The 14011-nt window shown below is 44.8% G+C and overlaps 1 protein-coding gene across 5 annotated transcripts in view; it reads right to left on the bottom strand.

Annotated features, from left to right (window-relative positions):
- HS3ST5 (heparan sulfate-glucosamine 3-sulfotransferase 5) overlaps positions 1-5697 on the bottom strand; it is a 295067-nt gene extending 289370 nt beyond the window's left edge. For 4 of the 5 annotated variants that reach the window (XM_056566358.1, XM_056566360.1, XM_056566361.1 and 1 more), the window contains exon 1: positions 5461-5697. The gene's annotated coding sequence lies outside the window, so the exon portion shown is untranslated. Of the gene's footprint in view, positions 1-4360; positions 4440-5460 lie in introns of those variants that run through there. The other variant, XM_056566363.1, reaches the window with a different exon arrangement.
- Between the last annotated feature and the right edge of the window lie 8314 nt (positions 5698-14011).

Consider the following 14011-nt stretch of genomic DNA (forward strand, 5'->3'; position numbering starts at 1 on the left):
TCATACACATTATATTCGCATATACCAGGGTATGAGTATGGTTCTGCTTTAAAGGAGCATATGCTTAGTAATTGTTATTATTATTAGATGCTGCCATTTGATCTCCAGTAAGTTACTGGAAATCATTTACTGGCAAATGGCACATATCTGACAGATGCACTTCCGCCTAATGATTATTTCATGCATACTGTACTGCCATCTGGGTATCCCACTATAATATTGTTGCTTCTGGATAAACTGTTGTGGGTCCGGCATTAGCACCGTACCTGTTATTGGACAATACATTTGTGTGTAGAACGTTCCAGCTTTATAACATCTGCTTAGCTGCATTCTGTGAATTATAATCCTTGGGGTGGTGTTTGGAAGGGAGTAGTATATTGCATTGTGCACTGTACAAAGAAATGGCTAATAATACAGTACACAGGCCACATAAACACTCCAGGCAAGTCAATAAGAAAACAGAATGCAATTACAGTAACATGGTCATTTTAGCACTATGACAAGTCTATATCTACTTATAGTTTAGAATTCATATATTGCACAGATGTAGCAGTGCTCAATCCGTAATTCACTTAGGGGGAGATTTATCGAAACCTGTCCAGAGGAAAAGTTGCCCAGTTGCCCATAGCAACCAATCAGCTTCCTTCTTTCATTTTTAACAAGGCCTCTGCAAAATGAAAGAAGCGATCTGATTGGTTGCTATGGGCAACTGGGCATCTTTTCCTCTAGACAGGTTTTAATAAATCTCCCCATACTAGTCCTTATGACAATCTGAGGACAGATATCTCGCTAGGTTTATTGACCTGCAGTGTTATAGAAAACAATAAAGACCATAAAGAGCAATAAAGTACAGTGGTCCCTCAAGTTACAATATTAATTGGTTCCAGAATGACCATTGTATGTTGAAACCATTGAATGTTGAGACCAGAACTCTATGGAAACCTGGTAATTGGTTCTAAAGGCACCGAAAGGTCATCCAAAAATAGGTAAAAGCGAGTATTAAAGAAAAATAAGTAGATAACTAATATAGATAAAGCAAATCCTTACATATAAGGGTATGTTCACACTGAGGGTTTGGAGAGGAATTTCCGCGAGTAATTCTGCTCGCTTATTCCTCTCCAAATCATTCAGCAGTGAAAAACCCATAGCATGTAATGAAAATTCTGCCCCTCAGTTCACACTGAGGAATTTCCGCTAGTGGAATTCCGTCACTGAATTCCGTTCCGCATGAAGAATGAACATGTTTGTTCTTCATGCGGAATTCGCGTCGTAACTCCATAGAAGTCAATGTAAAAAAAAAATTCAGCCCGCCACACTTCCGCGCGGAATTCGCGCGCAAAAAAAAAGTACAATGTCTTCTATGCTGCGCTGAACTCCGCACTGTCATTTCTGAGCGGATTTGTTCAGCGCAAATTCCGCTCAGATATTTGTCAGTGTGAACGTACCCTAAAAGTAAGAAAGATCTGCTGGAAGCTGTAAATCACTGTCTATTTCAGTGTTTCCCAAGCAGGGAGCTTCCAGCTCTTGCAAAACTACAACTCCCAGCATGCCCGGACAGCCAAAGGCTGTCCGGGCATGCTGGGAGTTGTAGTTTTGCAACAGCTGGGGGCACTATGCTTGGGAAACACTGGTCTATGTAGAGGACAGGAGCTTCTTCGGGGTCCTGTACAGTACGCGCAATGTCCTAAAAAAGTAAAATGGAGCCGCCCTTACCTGGTGTCCAAAGGAGCAGGTAACCCTGGTACAGGTAAAGTGTACAGAACATATAACACCTCCCTGTACTGTAGGGGGTGCTACCAGACACCAGTCAGTGCATACACTTCAGTAATACAGGGGTTTTACCAGTGAATGCCCATTCTGATTGGTCGGTTCTTCCAGCCATTGACACATTTCACAGATCTGGACGGTCAGTACAGTGTATGTTGAGTCTGGTTTCAAGTTACAATGGTCCAGAAAAGATCATTGTATGTTGAAACTATTGTATGTTGAGGCCATTGTAAGTTGAGGCATCCCTGTACATACTGTGACAACGGAATGAGTTTTATCAGATGACAAGCTCTCATCCAGCATCTATACAAGCCATGTCGTATCCGTTACAATAGATTGCATAGGATCTTATATCAGGATTTTAATTACCCAATCCAGCAGAGTCCCATTAAGAGGCAAGTGACACGTTTCGGAGCTGCCTACCCCCTCTCTATCAATATATGGCTAAATAAACGCTACATGTTTAGATTACGTTTCATTCTATAATCGACAAACAATAAGGCACTGACTCACACTTGACTCACTGTACTTAATGGAAATCAAATAGCACATTTTGCGCTTAGACTGTATATACTGTAGTAGAAATGGAGTCAAAACACAGCCTTGTTCCCAGCATCCAACAAACCCAACATGGGAGAAATGTAATATCTATTACCATATTAATATGCTATAGCTTTAATTGCATCAGTCAGCATAATATATGCTTCCAAAACCCATCCAGAAGGAACTATAAATCATATAGTCACATGTGCGGTCCCTGTAGGCACCTGAGTTTTACTTATGCCAAGCATTTATGTGGGAAGTGTACAGCAGCTACTGGATTTCTATATACTCCCATCCTCATCTGCCCTTATACCAGTCATGTCTAACAGTATACTCAATAACAATTGGATATCATTTCCAAGAGGTGTTTGCACAGACAACATCCCAATGTGCTGCCAGCCCCAAAATACAGTGATCCCCCAACTTACAATGGCCTCAACATACAATAGATTCAACATACAATGTACAGACTGTCCAGATCTGTGAAATGTGTCACAACTGGAGGAACTGACCAATCAGAATGGGCATTTTACTGGTAAATCACCTCTATTACTGAAGTGCAATGCACTGACTGGCTGTCAGGTAGTGCCCCCTACAGTACAGGGAGGAACTACAATTTCTGTACTACTCCTTACCTGTGCCAGGGTTAGCTGCTCCTTTGGACACCAAGTAAGGGTGACTCCATTTGGGACACTGTGTGTACTGTATAGGACCCTGAAGAAGCTCCTGTCCTCTACATAAACCATTGCTTCCCAACCAGGGTGTCTCCAGCTGTTGCAAAACTACAACTCCCAGCATGCCCGGACAGCTAACGGCTGTCCGGGCATGCTGGGAGTTGTAGTTTTGCAACAGCTGGAGGCACCCTGGTTGGGAAACACTGACATAGACAGTGATTTACAGCTTCCAGCAGCTCTTTCTTACTTTTATATGTAAGGATTTGCTTTATCTGTATTAGTTATCTACTTATTTTTCTTTAATCCTCACCCTTTTCCTATTTTTGGATGACATTTTGGTGGCTTCAGAACCAATTACCAGGTTTCCATAGAGTTCTGGACTCAACATACAATGATTTCAACTAGAGATGAGCAAACTTACAGTAAATTTGATTCGTCACGAACTTCTCGGCTCGGCAGTTGATGACTTATCCTGCATAAATCAGTTCAGCTTTCCGGTGCTCCGGTGGGCTGGAAAAGGTGGATACATTCCTAGGAAAGAGTCTCCTAGGACTGTATCCACCTCTTCCAGCCCAACAGAGCACCTGAAAGCTGAACTAATTTATGCAGGAAAAGTCATCAACTGCCGAGCCGAGAAGTTCGTGACGAATCGGATTTACTGTAAATTCGCTCATCTCTAGTTTCAACATACAATGGTCATTAATATTGTAACTTGAGGGGCCACTGTAGAATGCCACCTATCTCCAGCCCCTGCACCTCAAATATACAAACCTACCAGAATTCATGCACAAGATAACTCAATGACAATTCTTTATCATTCTTCTCTATGTGACCTATATCTAGATTAAACAGCCATTTTTGGCAATGAAAATTAGACCGAACCAGTAAAGGCTTCACCCATGATATACACTCCGGATAAATAATATATCACAATTGTACGTATATATTATTGTCACTAGATAAAGTCATGTTCTCGTCTGCAACAGTAACTGAATGTTCCTTTGATATCTCATATATAGGAAAAAAAACTGCAACTTTCACAGATACACTGTCAGCACAGACATGTCTAAAATAAATAGTTGTACTGTATGTCCCACAATAAATAAATCATTCAACATAAATAAATAAATAAAGAGATACATAAATAAATGTGGAATAAACAAATACAAAAGTACAAAATGCATGCTAAATTATTCACACAAATGTTACATTTCATTATCCTATTAATAATGGGATGGCACAAACCAGTAATCTGCTTCATCTCATTCATCTATCTATTATAATTACTTGTAACAGAAAAGTAAAGAAGGAAAGACACCCACATGGGCACAGTCCCCAGATTATAGATCACTGGGCAGTATTAATAAGACACCTACCTGCACAGTGACACCGATGCCCATGCTGGGGAAGCTATGCTTGGCACTATAACAATCCAGGGAACTCTTCCCCAGCTCTGCCATGGCACTGGGGGTGGCACAGAATGCTCATGTGGAATGCTCTGCGTCCTTCTTACCAGTGTTTCCCAACCAGGGTGCCTCCAGCTGGTGCAAAACCACAACTCCCAGCATGCCCGGATGGTTTTGCAGGCACCCGGGCTGGAAAAGGCTGGTTTAGACCATTAGGAATTGGCGTTGTCCTGTACTGAAATGTTTGCGTAATTCAGTGTATCCCAAATAGGGTGCCTCCAGCTGGTGCAAAACCACAACTTCCAGCATGCCCGGATGGTTTTGCCACAGCTGGAGGCACCCTGGTTGTAAAAGACTGGTTTAGACCATAAGGAATTGGCCTCGTCCGGTAATGAAATTTCTACGCAACCCAATGTATCCCAAATAGGGTGCCTCCAGCTGGTGCAGAACCACAACTCCCAGCATGCCCGGACAGTTTTGCAACAGCTGGAGGCACCCTGGTTGGAAAAGACTGGTTTAGACCATTAGGAATTGGCCTCATCCTGTAATGGGTGCCTCCAGCTGGTGCAGAACCACAACTCCCAGCATGCCCGGACAGTTTTGCAACAGCTGGAGGCACCCTGGTTGGAAAAGACTGGTTTAGACCATTAGGAATTGGCCTCATCCTGTAATGAAATGTCTGTTTAACCCAGTGTATCCCAACCAGGGTGCCTCCAGCTGTTGCAAAACCACAACTCCCAGCATGACAAGACGGTTTTCCAACAGCTGGAGGCACCCTGGTTGGAAAAGACTGGTTTAGACCATTAGGAATTGGCCTCGTCCTGTAATGAAATTTCTGCGTAACCCAGTGTATCCTAACCAGGGTGCCTCCAGCTGTTGCAAAACCACAACTCCCAGCATGCCCGGACAGCCTTCGGCTGTCCGGGCATGCTGGGAGTTGTGGTTTTGCAACAGCTGGAGGCACCCTGGTTGGAAAACACCGGTCTAAACTTAGAAATGTTTCATGTAAAGTGAAGACCCAGCTGATGGTGCTAGTAAGCAGGCACAGAAGCCAGGATCTTCCCACTTACCAGCAATCCTAAGTAAGGCAGAGAGGAGTGCCAGTACATGCCTGGTCCTGCTGCAGCTCCTGTATCCTAGGAAGATGCGGCTGTCTGAGGAGGGAAGGAGTAGTGGAGCACACAGGAGCCAGGGCTCACCATTCTCTGCACATCCCTGGGAGACTGGAGCCAGGTGCAGGGCACACTCCCACACAGAGAGCCAGGCGCGGGCACGTCACTACAGCCAGCACTAGCACAGTGACTGAGGAGGAGGAGGAGGTGTCTGCACACTCTGCACACTCCATGTCACTGCCATCTCCTAGCTCTGCCAGTCACATCCAAAGCAAACTTTTTACCAGGACAATGCAGGACTGGGCATCTTCTTGCTGCAGATGGTTGGCATTGTTTAGAGATGTGCCCTGGGACAGCATGGAAAGGAATAAGCTGGTCACTGGTCTAAATAGGTGGCTTGGGAGGTGAAGCAGGGCTGTTCTTTAATATTTAAATATTTAACCCCCCCAAATAGAACAATGACCCCTTTCCCTAAATGATCACCCCCCTCCCCCAGCAAACTGCAGCTAAAATCCACTAATATTATGATGGGAAACATTCCCTGTGCAGCTCTGTAATATCTGGTCACATTGAGTAGGAGCAGCTTATTCTATGTGATGCAGGGGGGCCCTGAGCATGGCATGTTCCCCTATACCTGCCCTATTCTTGAGATAAGAAATGTAATACATTGCACAAAATTGCCTCCAGCTGTTGCAAAACTACAACCCCCCAGTTTCTGCCTCTATACTTGATGTTAGAAATTCAGCTCTGCTACATCTCCAGTTGTATAGACCAATATTTCCCAACCAGTGTGCCTCCAGCTGTTGCAAAACTACAACTCCCAGCTTCTTCCTCTATACCTGATATTATAAATTCAGCTCTGCTACATCTCCAGTTGTATAGATCAATATTTCCCAACCAGTGTCCCTCCATCTGGTGCAAAACTACAACCCCCTGCATCTTCCTCTATACCTGCCATAATAAATTCAGCACTGCTACATCTCCAGATGTACAGATCAAGTCTCCAAAAAAGTGTACCTCCAGCTGTTGCAAAACTAAAACTATCCCCCACCCCTCAGCATCTTCCTCTATATTTCCAATAGGAAAACTGCCTGAGATATTAAGTTTAACTCTGCTACATCTCTAGTTGTAAGCATCAGTGTTTCCCAACGAATGTGCCTCCAGCTGTTGCAAAACTAAAACCCCCAGCATCTTCCTCTACTCCTGCCACCAGTTCTAGGAATGCCCAATAGGACACCTGTGGAGATGATAAATTCAGCTCTGTAACATCTCCAGTTGTACAAATCAGTGTTTCCCAACAAGTGTGTCTTCAGCTGTTGCAAAACTGCAACCCCCAGCATCTTCCTCTATAGCTGCCATCAGTTTTAGGGATGCTCCAATAGGAAAACTGCTTTATATAATGAATTCAGCTCTACTACATCTCCAATTGTACAGCTCAGTGTTTCCCAACCAGTGTGCCTCCAGCTGTTGCAAAACTGCACCCCCAGCATCTTCCTCTATAGGTGACATCAGTTTTAGGGATTCTCCAATAGGACAACTACTTAAAGTGCAACTGTCATGAAGTTTGGGGCATATAAACTAGCCATAGTCTGTGTATTGTGTGTAGACTATTAATCCAGCATTACTTTTACCTTCTTTATTCCAGTTGCAATTACCACAAAAAACACTTTTCTTTGCAGTCACTGACAGTCGGATAGGCAGGGCCAGAGGTTTCGCTATGCCCTCCTGCAGCCACGCCTATCCCCTATACCTCAGTGCTGGGACTGCTGTGTGATTGACACAGGTCCCAGCGCATGCGCCCCCTTTGATTTTTGTGTGTGCGCCGACCGACAGGAATTTACACAGCAAGCGCTGGCTCCCCCGGCCAGCACTCGCTCCTGCTGTCTGACATCGCTGCCAGTACAATGCTAGAGTAGGGAGAGAGGGAGCTCTCAGCCTCTAGTGAATGCAGGCACACACAAAGAGAACGGGCACTGTTATCTCTTCCCCACCAAGCGCCCGCTCCCGCTGTTTCACATCTCTGTGCGCCTGTGCAATGCTATAGAGCTCCCTCTCTCCCTGCTCTAGCATTGTACCGGCAGTGATGTCAGACAGCAGGAGCGAGTGCTGGCCGGGGGAGCCGGCGCTTGCTGTGTAAATTCCTATCGGTCGGCGCACACATAAAAATCAAAGGGGCGCATGCGCTGGGACCTGTGTCAATCATACAGCAGTCCCAGCACTGAGGTATAGGGGATAGGCGTGGCTGCAGGAGGGCATAGCGAACCCCTGGCTGCGCCTATCCAAAGACAAGGGTTTTTTGTGGTAATTGCAACTGGAAAAAAGAAGGTAAAAGTAATGCTGGATTAATAGTCTACACACAAATCACAGACCATGGTTAGTTTATATGCCCCAAACTTCATGACAGTTGTGCTTTAATATATGGAATTCAGATCTGCTACATCTCCAGTTGTACACATCAGTGTTTCCCAACCAGTGTGCCTCCTGATGTTGCAACACTACAACCCTAGCATCTTCCTCTATCCCTGCCTTCAGTTCTAGTGATATGCAATAGGACAACTGTGTGGTAACGGGGTGCGATGAGGGCAGATGTTGTTACCCTATGGGCAGTTGGCATTAAGCCCTTGTATTCGTGATGCCAGGGCGTGGTTTATTCTTGATACCACCCGAAGGTATACTGCTAGATCCTGGTGTAGGCACGGGGCAATAATGACTCCGACGCCAAGTTACGGATAACGGTAGCTTTACTGAGGGTAGACAGATGGTAAAATCTATACAGTTCAGCCAGGGCCCACGGAGGTGACCAGTGACTCAGAGACCTTAAAGGGGTATTCCAGGCGAAAACTTTTTTTTATATATCAACTGACTCCGGAAAGTTAAACAGATTTGTAAATTACTTCTATTAAAAAATCTTAATCATTCCAATAGTTATTAGCTTCTGAAGTTGAGTTGTTGTTTTCTGTCTAACTGCTCTCTGATGACTCACGTCCCGGGAGCTGTGCAGTTCCTATGGGGATATTCTCCCATCATGCACAGCTCCCAGGACGTGACATCATCATTGAGCGGTTAGACAGAAAACTTCAGAAGCTAATAACTATTGGAAGGATTAAGATTTTTTAATAGAAGTAATTTACAAATCTGTTTAACTTTCCGGAGCCAGTTGATCTATATAAAAAAAGGTTTTGCCTGGATAACCCCTTTAAGAGCTTGCTGGGACTTGTAGTAGGACTGGACAATGTAATGCAGACTACGCTGACTTGACAGATGACAGGGACTGACTTGACTGAAGACTGACAAAGCTATGACTGTAGCTTCCTTGCACTTGACTGTGGCTGCAGGACTTGACTTGAGGCCTCCAACAATCTGGACACACACTAGGCACGTCTGACCTCAGGGGAGAGAGAGCGAGAGAGAGCGAGAGAGAGAGCGAGAGAGAGAGCGAGAGAGAGAGCGAGAGAGCGAGAGCGCTCCACCCAGGGCTTATATGGGGGAGACTAGCAGGGAGCCTATAGGTCATTCTTGGGGTCACCTGGTCACTGATACCTCCTGGGTAACAATCACATGACATCACATGGTACAACTCTTAAAGCAACAAGACATTTTATATACAATGCAGAACATATGTACAGGGTGGAAACAAGGGAGCACAGGGGACACTGAAGGGAGGCTGCCGGACAGGGCAGCAAGGGTACAGGGTAACATCTCCTGTACTGGGCCACCACAACTGCATGAGACAACAAATGTGGCACTGCTACATCTCCAGTTGTACAGATCAGTGTTTCCCAACCAGTGTGCCTCCAGCTGTTTCACAACTACAACCCCCAGCATCTTCCTCTATCCCTGCTTGAGATAATTAATTCAGCTCTCCTTTTGTATAGATCAGTGTTTCCTAACCTGTGTGCCTCCAGCTGTTGCAAAACTACAACCCCCAGCATGCCCGGACAGCCTTTGGCTGTCCGGGCATGCTGGGAGTTGTAGTTTTGCAATACCTGGAGGCACGCTGATTGGAAAAAAAACTGGTATAGATTATGTTAACTGATACTGCTGTAAAGCATTAGCAGTGCAGGTGCCATAAAACACTTATTTGTGAGTGTAAAATCTGACCCAGACCCTATTTTTTGTTTATATTTGATGTTTTTGCGTCTAATAATTTTAGATATTACAACCTATTTAATGTAATTCTACCATGGATCAGGTGTCATATATATATATATATATATATATATATATATATATTTTTTTTTTTTTTTTTTCAAACTACATTTTGTAGTGTATTCTTATGTTGTATAAATAAGTGGGTTCTGAATGTTTTGCCATTATTAGACAATGGGTGGGTGGCAGAGCGATTAACAGGACACAGTCTGTAGACCGACTTTGCTAATGGCCACTGTTAGTAGCAATTACAGCTGACAGAGTACATGGAGAGCGAGCGCTAAATTCGCCCCCTAGTGTCTGCCAAGACTACTCTACAAGCACTAATGTTATTAGATAAGCTGTAGACTCACAGGTTTTTCTTCACAATGTAGTTAATTACATTCTGCTTATTGCCTGTGTTCACATCATGACAATATACTATTCAGTCTTTTTCAATGGAAAGGAAAAATAGTCTTTATTTGTGAATGCAACGGGTACTTGCCATTGGCTGTAAAGTCCATTTTCACCTGATTTTCATTCACATCAGATGCATATATGGCAGAGCTTTCCAAACTTTTCATATTGGTGACCCCCTTTTTAGACGTTCACCATTTTGTGACAAACCCCTCTCTGTACGGCCGACTGAACGTATCATGTCATGTGTCCTTCTACACACAATGGGATGCCAGTATTAGCATTACAAAATGTGGCTGTTATCCGCGTGTCTTTTCAAAACCCCCCTTCATAACCCCCATGTGCCATTAAATAACCCCCTTAAAGGAGTAGTCCAGTGGTGACTCAGTGGTGAGCAACTTATCCCCTATCCTAAGGATAGGGGATAAGTTGCAGATCGCGGGGGTCCGACTGCTGGGGCCCCCTGCGATCTCCTTTACGGGGCCCCGACAGCCCGCGGGAAGGGGGCGTGTCGACCTCCGCATGAGGCGGCGGCCGACACGCCCCCTCAATACAACTCTATGGCAGAGCCGAAGCGCGCCATTCGGCAATCTCCGGCTCTGCCATTGAGATGTATTGAGGGGGCGTTTCGGCCGCCGCTTCGTGCAGGGGTTGACACCCGCTATCTGGGCGGAGAGCCGGGGCCCTGTACAGAGAGATCGCAGGGGGCCCCAGCGATCGGACCCCCCGCGATCTCAAACTTATCCCCTATCCTTAGGATAGCGGATACGTTTTTCACCACTGGACTACCCCTTTAATCACCCCCTGTGCAACTTCATCACCCCCTGTGCCACTTCACCCTCCCCTCCTTGATCACCCCCGTGCTCTTTCATCCCTCTTGTGGCATTTCTTACCAAGCCTGCGTGGCACTGACAAAAGATGTCCTCCTGCTCCTTTCCTCGCCATGGCATCAGGGGCATCACTTGTCACAAGTCCTGGCAGCCAGTGCTGCTCAATTGTTTGGATTATATTCGCATGGTGGAATGTCCGCACAAACATTTTTCATGCAGAAATTCTACCAACAGCGGAGCACTGACATGCCGCTGCAAGGACCGATATGCCCTGTCTAGTAAACAATAATGCATTTCCATGCGGACTCCGCAGAAAGAATAGTCATGAAATCAGGATTTCAGCAGCAGAAACATTCCGCCGTGTGCACAGTGCAGCTGTATCACATTTAAATCAATGGGCCAAATTCTTATGTAGAATTGCGGACGGAAATTCCATCGTGTGAATATGGCCTTAAAGTGTCCGCAGCGTCGGCTGCCTGTTTTAGATCAGCAACACAGACTGTGACCAAGTAAGAACAGCGGCTGCTTCGAGATAGGATGGTCCCGACACCCCTGGGGACTACCACAGACACACTAATGTGTTTTGAAAGCACTAATATCTGGATCTAAAAGCATGGGCTTGGAGTTTACCCAATGTACAGTCTGTTGAACTCAAATTTGGGGAGCTGTAAACTATGGAGGAGACTTATCATTGCTTTTAGAGCATTATTTTTGTCTATGTTTTGGCGCAGTTCAGCATAATTAGCGACTTTTATGCGTCTCTTGATATAGACAGTTTCACTCTTTTTGCCTACCCGTAGAACTTTTTCTTTTTGACCATGCAGTGGTCACCTAGTTATCATTTGCGACTTTTGTCAAAAGTCGCTATTTTGTGCGCAAAGGTACCTTTATAGGCACAAAGCTACACCACCTACCAGTAGGCGTGAGAATCACTTCTACCTTCTGTAATTTAACCTTTAACCTCTTGTGGACGACAGTGTCCCACTCCCCTTCTATGACACGTGCTCAGGAGCTGAGTGCAGGTCATAGCTAGGCGGTGCTGGCGGCTATCTGCCACCAGGACCCATCTCTAATGCCAGACATCACTGATCTTGGTGATGCCTGGCTTTAACCCCTTAGACACCACAATCAAATGTGATTGTTGCGTATAAATTGCATGTAATAATGTCCAGGCAGCTCTGTGAAAGTAAGTAAAAACACCTAACCTGCCAAATTCAGGACCCGGGAAAGTGTGCACAAAATTCATCATCCTGCTGCACCTTCTTGATAAATAAGATGCACACTAGTCAAACCCACCACCCAAATAAATGTGGGACAATAGCTCTACCGTAGACATTCTTTCATAAATCTGAGCCTATGTCACTAAACCAAAGTCTGTAGCTATTTACAAATAATTATTGCTGATAGATCTACAAAGGGTTTAAGGGCCAGTTGTGAAGAACATTGTGGTCCCCCTCTTGCCATCTGCAGTCATTTTTCTCATAACTTTAAAATCACAAGTAGCTAGGGTAGTGGTTTAGGCTACGAAGGCATCAATAATACATTTAAAATGCTCTTAGAGGTCCTATACTCACAGACCCAGTTTGCCACTTTCATATACTGTCTTAGACAAGGTCATGACCACCAATTCCATGAACATATTTGATGAATTTCAAAATGAAGACTTCTCATTGCTGTCTGTAGGACTTCTGGCAAGCTGCATCATTTCTGTGGAACTCTCTGCCCTGTACTGTTTGACTTGCTCAACATTCTGAGTTTTAAGTGTGTCTTGATAACTCATTTCTCTAAGGAGGCCTATGTCACTTAAAGGAGTAGTCTAGTGAAAAATATCTTCTGTACGTTGGGCCTAGGCTGTAAAAAACAAAAACAAAACTTTAACTCACCTTCCTCTATTCCCCCGTAGCGCCGCTACAGCTGTTCGGTCCTCCGGTCCGGTCTTCTTGCTTCTTCCATTTGCACGAATCTTCACACTGCCCTCCACCTTATAACCAGCCGAGGTGGGACATAGCTGTGGCTGGTGATAGGCTGAGCGTAGTGTGACAATCCGTGCACATGGAAGAAGACCGGACCAGAGGGCCGAACAGCTGTTACAGCGCTACGGAGGAAGGTGAGTTAAAATGTCTTTTTTTTTTGCAGCCTGGACACAACGGATTGAAGATACTTTTCACTAGACTACTCCTTTTACCGTATTCCCCACCAAGTGTACAATCTGGCCTGGTCACAGAAATCTCAACTCTATCCTGTCGTCAGCTAGAAAGATGAGCACACCCTGAATCTACTGTGTCACTCCACCCATTCCATGTAAGGCTTCTTTCCTTTTGTCTAATTCTTTGTTAAAGAGTTATTCTTTTTTTTTATTCTTTTTGTCTCTTTGAGCCCACAATGCCAAGTTATGTGAGTATGTAATTTTTCCTGTTTTTTGTTTGCATCGGACCCATACCAGAAAGTGCTATAATGCATGGGATTTGATTCAGTATTGTCTCTTGACCTTTTCCAGATATCCCTGTGGCCAAAGACAATTGTCAGAAGTCACATGGTCTCCAGGGGAGTGCAGCTATGTTTCAGTGTATGGGCAATTTCTCTGAGACCATGTGACCTCTGACGTCTTATAAGTTCCTCCCACCGTTCTTGGAGTTTCTTGTGGCCAGGGGAGCACCACACAGTCAATACCATTGGCTGTCCAGCCAATTAAAAAGACTAAAAACACCTTTATAGGCAACTGGAGAGGCGGTGCCAAGCCCTGACTGTCTTTCAATAGGAGAAGGGGCAGGGTGGGGGTAGAGGATAGATGATATATCCCTGAAGCCTTTCCGGGCTTGGCACCACCTCTCTGACTTTTTAGGCAGAATTAGTGTGTGTGTGTGTTTTTTTAACTGCACAGAGAGCAAAAAACAGATATTGACTGTTTTGGTGCCCTAAATGACAGCTTATATTGTAAGTGGTTTGAAAGAGTTATGGTGGGTGATGGATTCTCTTTTATTGGCTCTGTTTGGCAGTTCTCTGCACAGGAGGTGGCCAGATGCATTAAAAGTCTTTTACAAGGAGAGTTTTTTTTTTTTTTTAGCAAAAGACCAATTATTACCCTGTGTAAAAGATCCAGTAGCCTGCTTTCTAATAGGCCACTATTTCTTCAC

This window comes from Hyla sarda, chromosome 3, assembly GCF_029499605.1.
Source record: "Hyla sarda isolate aHylSar1 chromosome 3, aHylSar1.hap1, whole genome shotgun sequence".
In the NCBI taxonomy this organism is placed as follows: Eukaryota; Metazoa; Chordata; class Amphibia; order Anura; family Hylidae; genus Hyla; species Hyla sarda.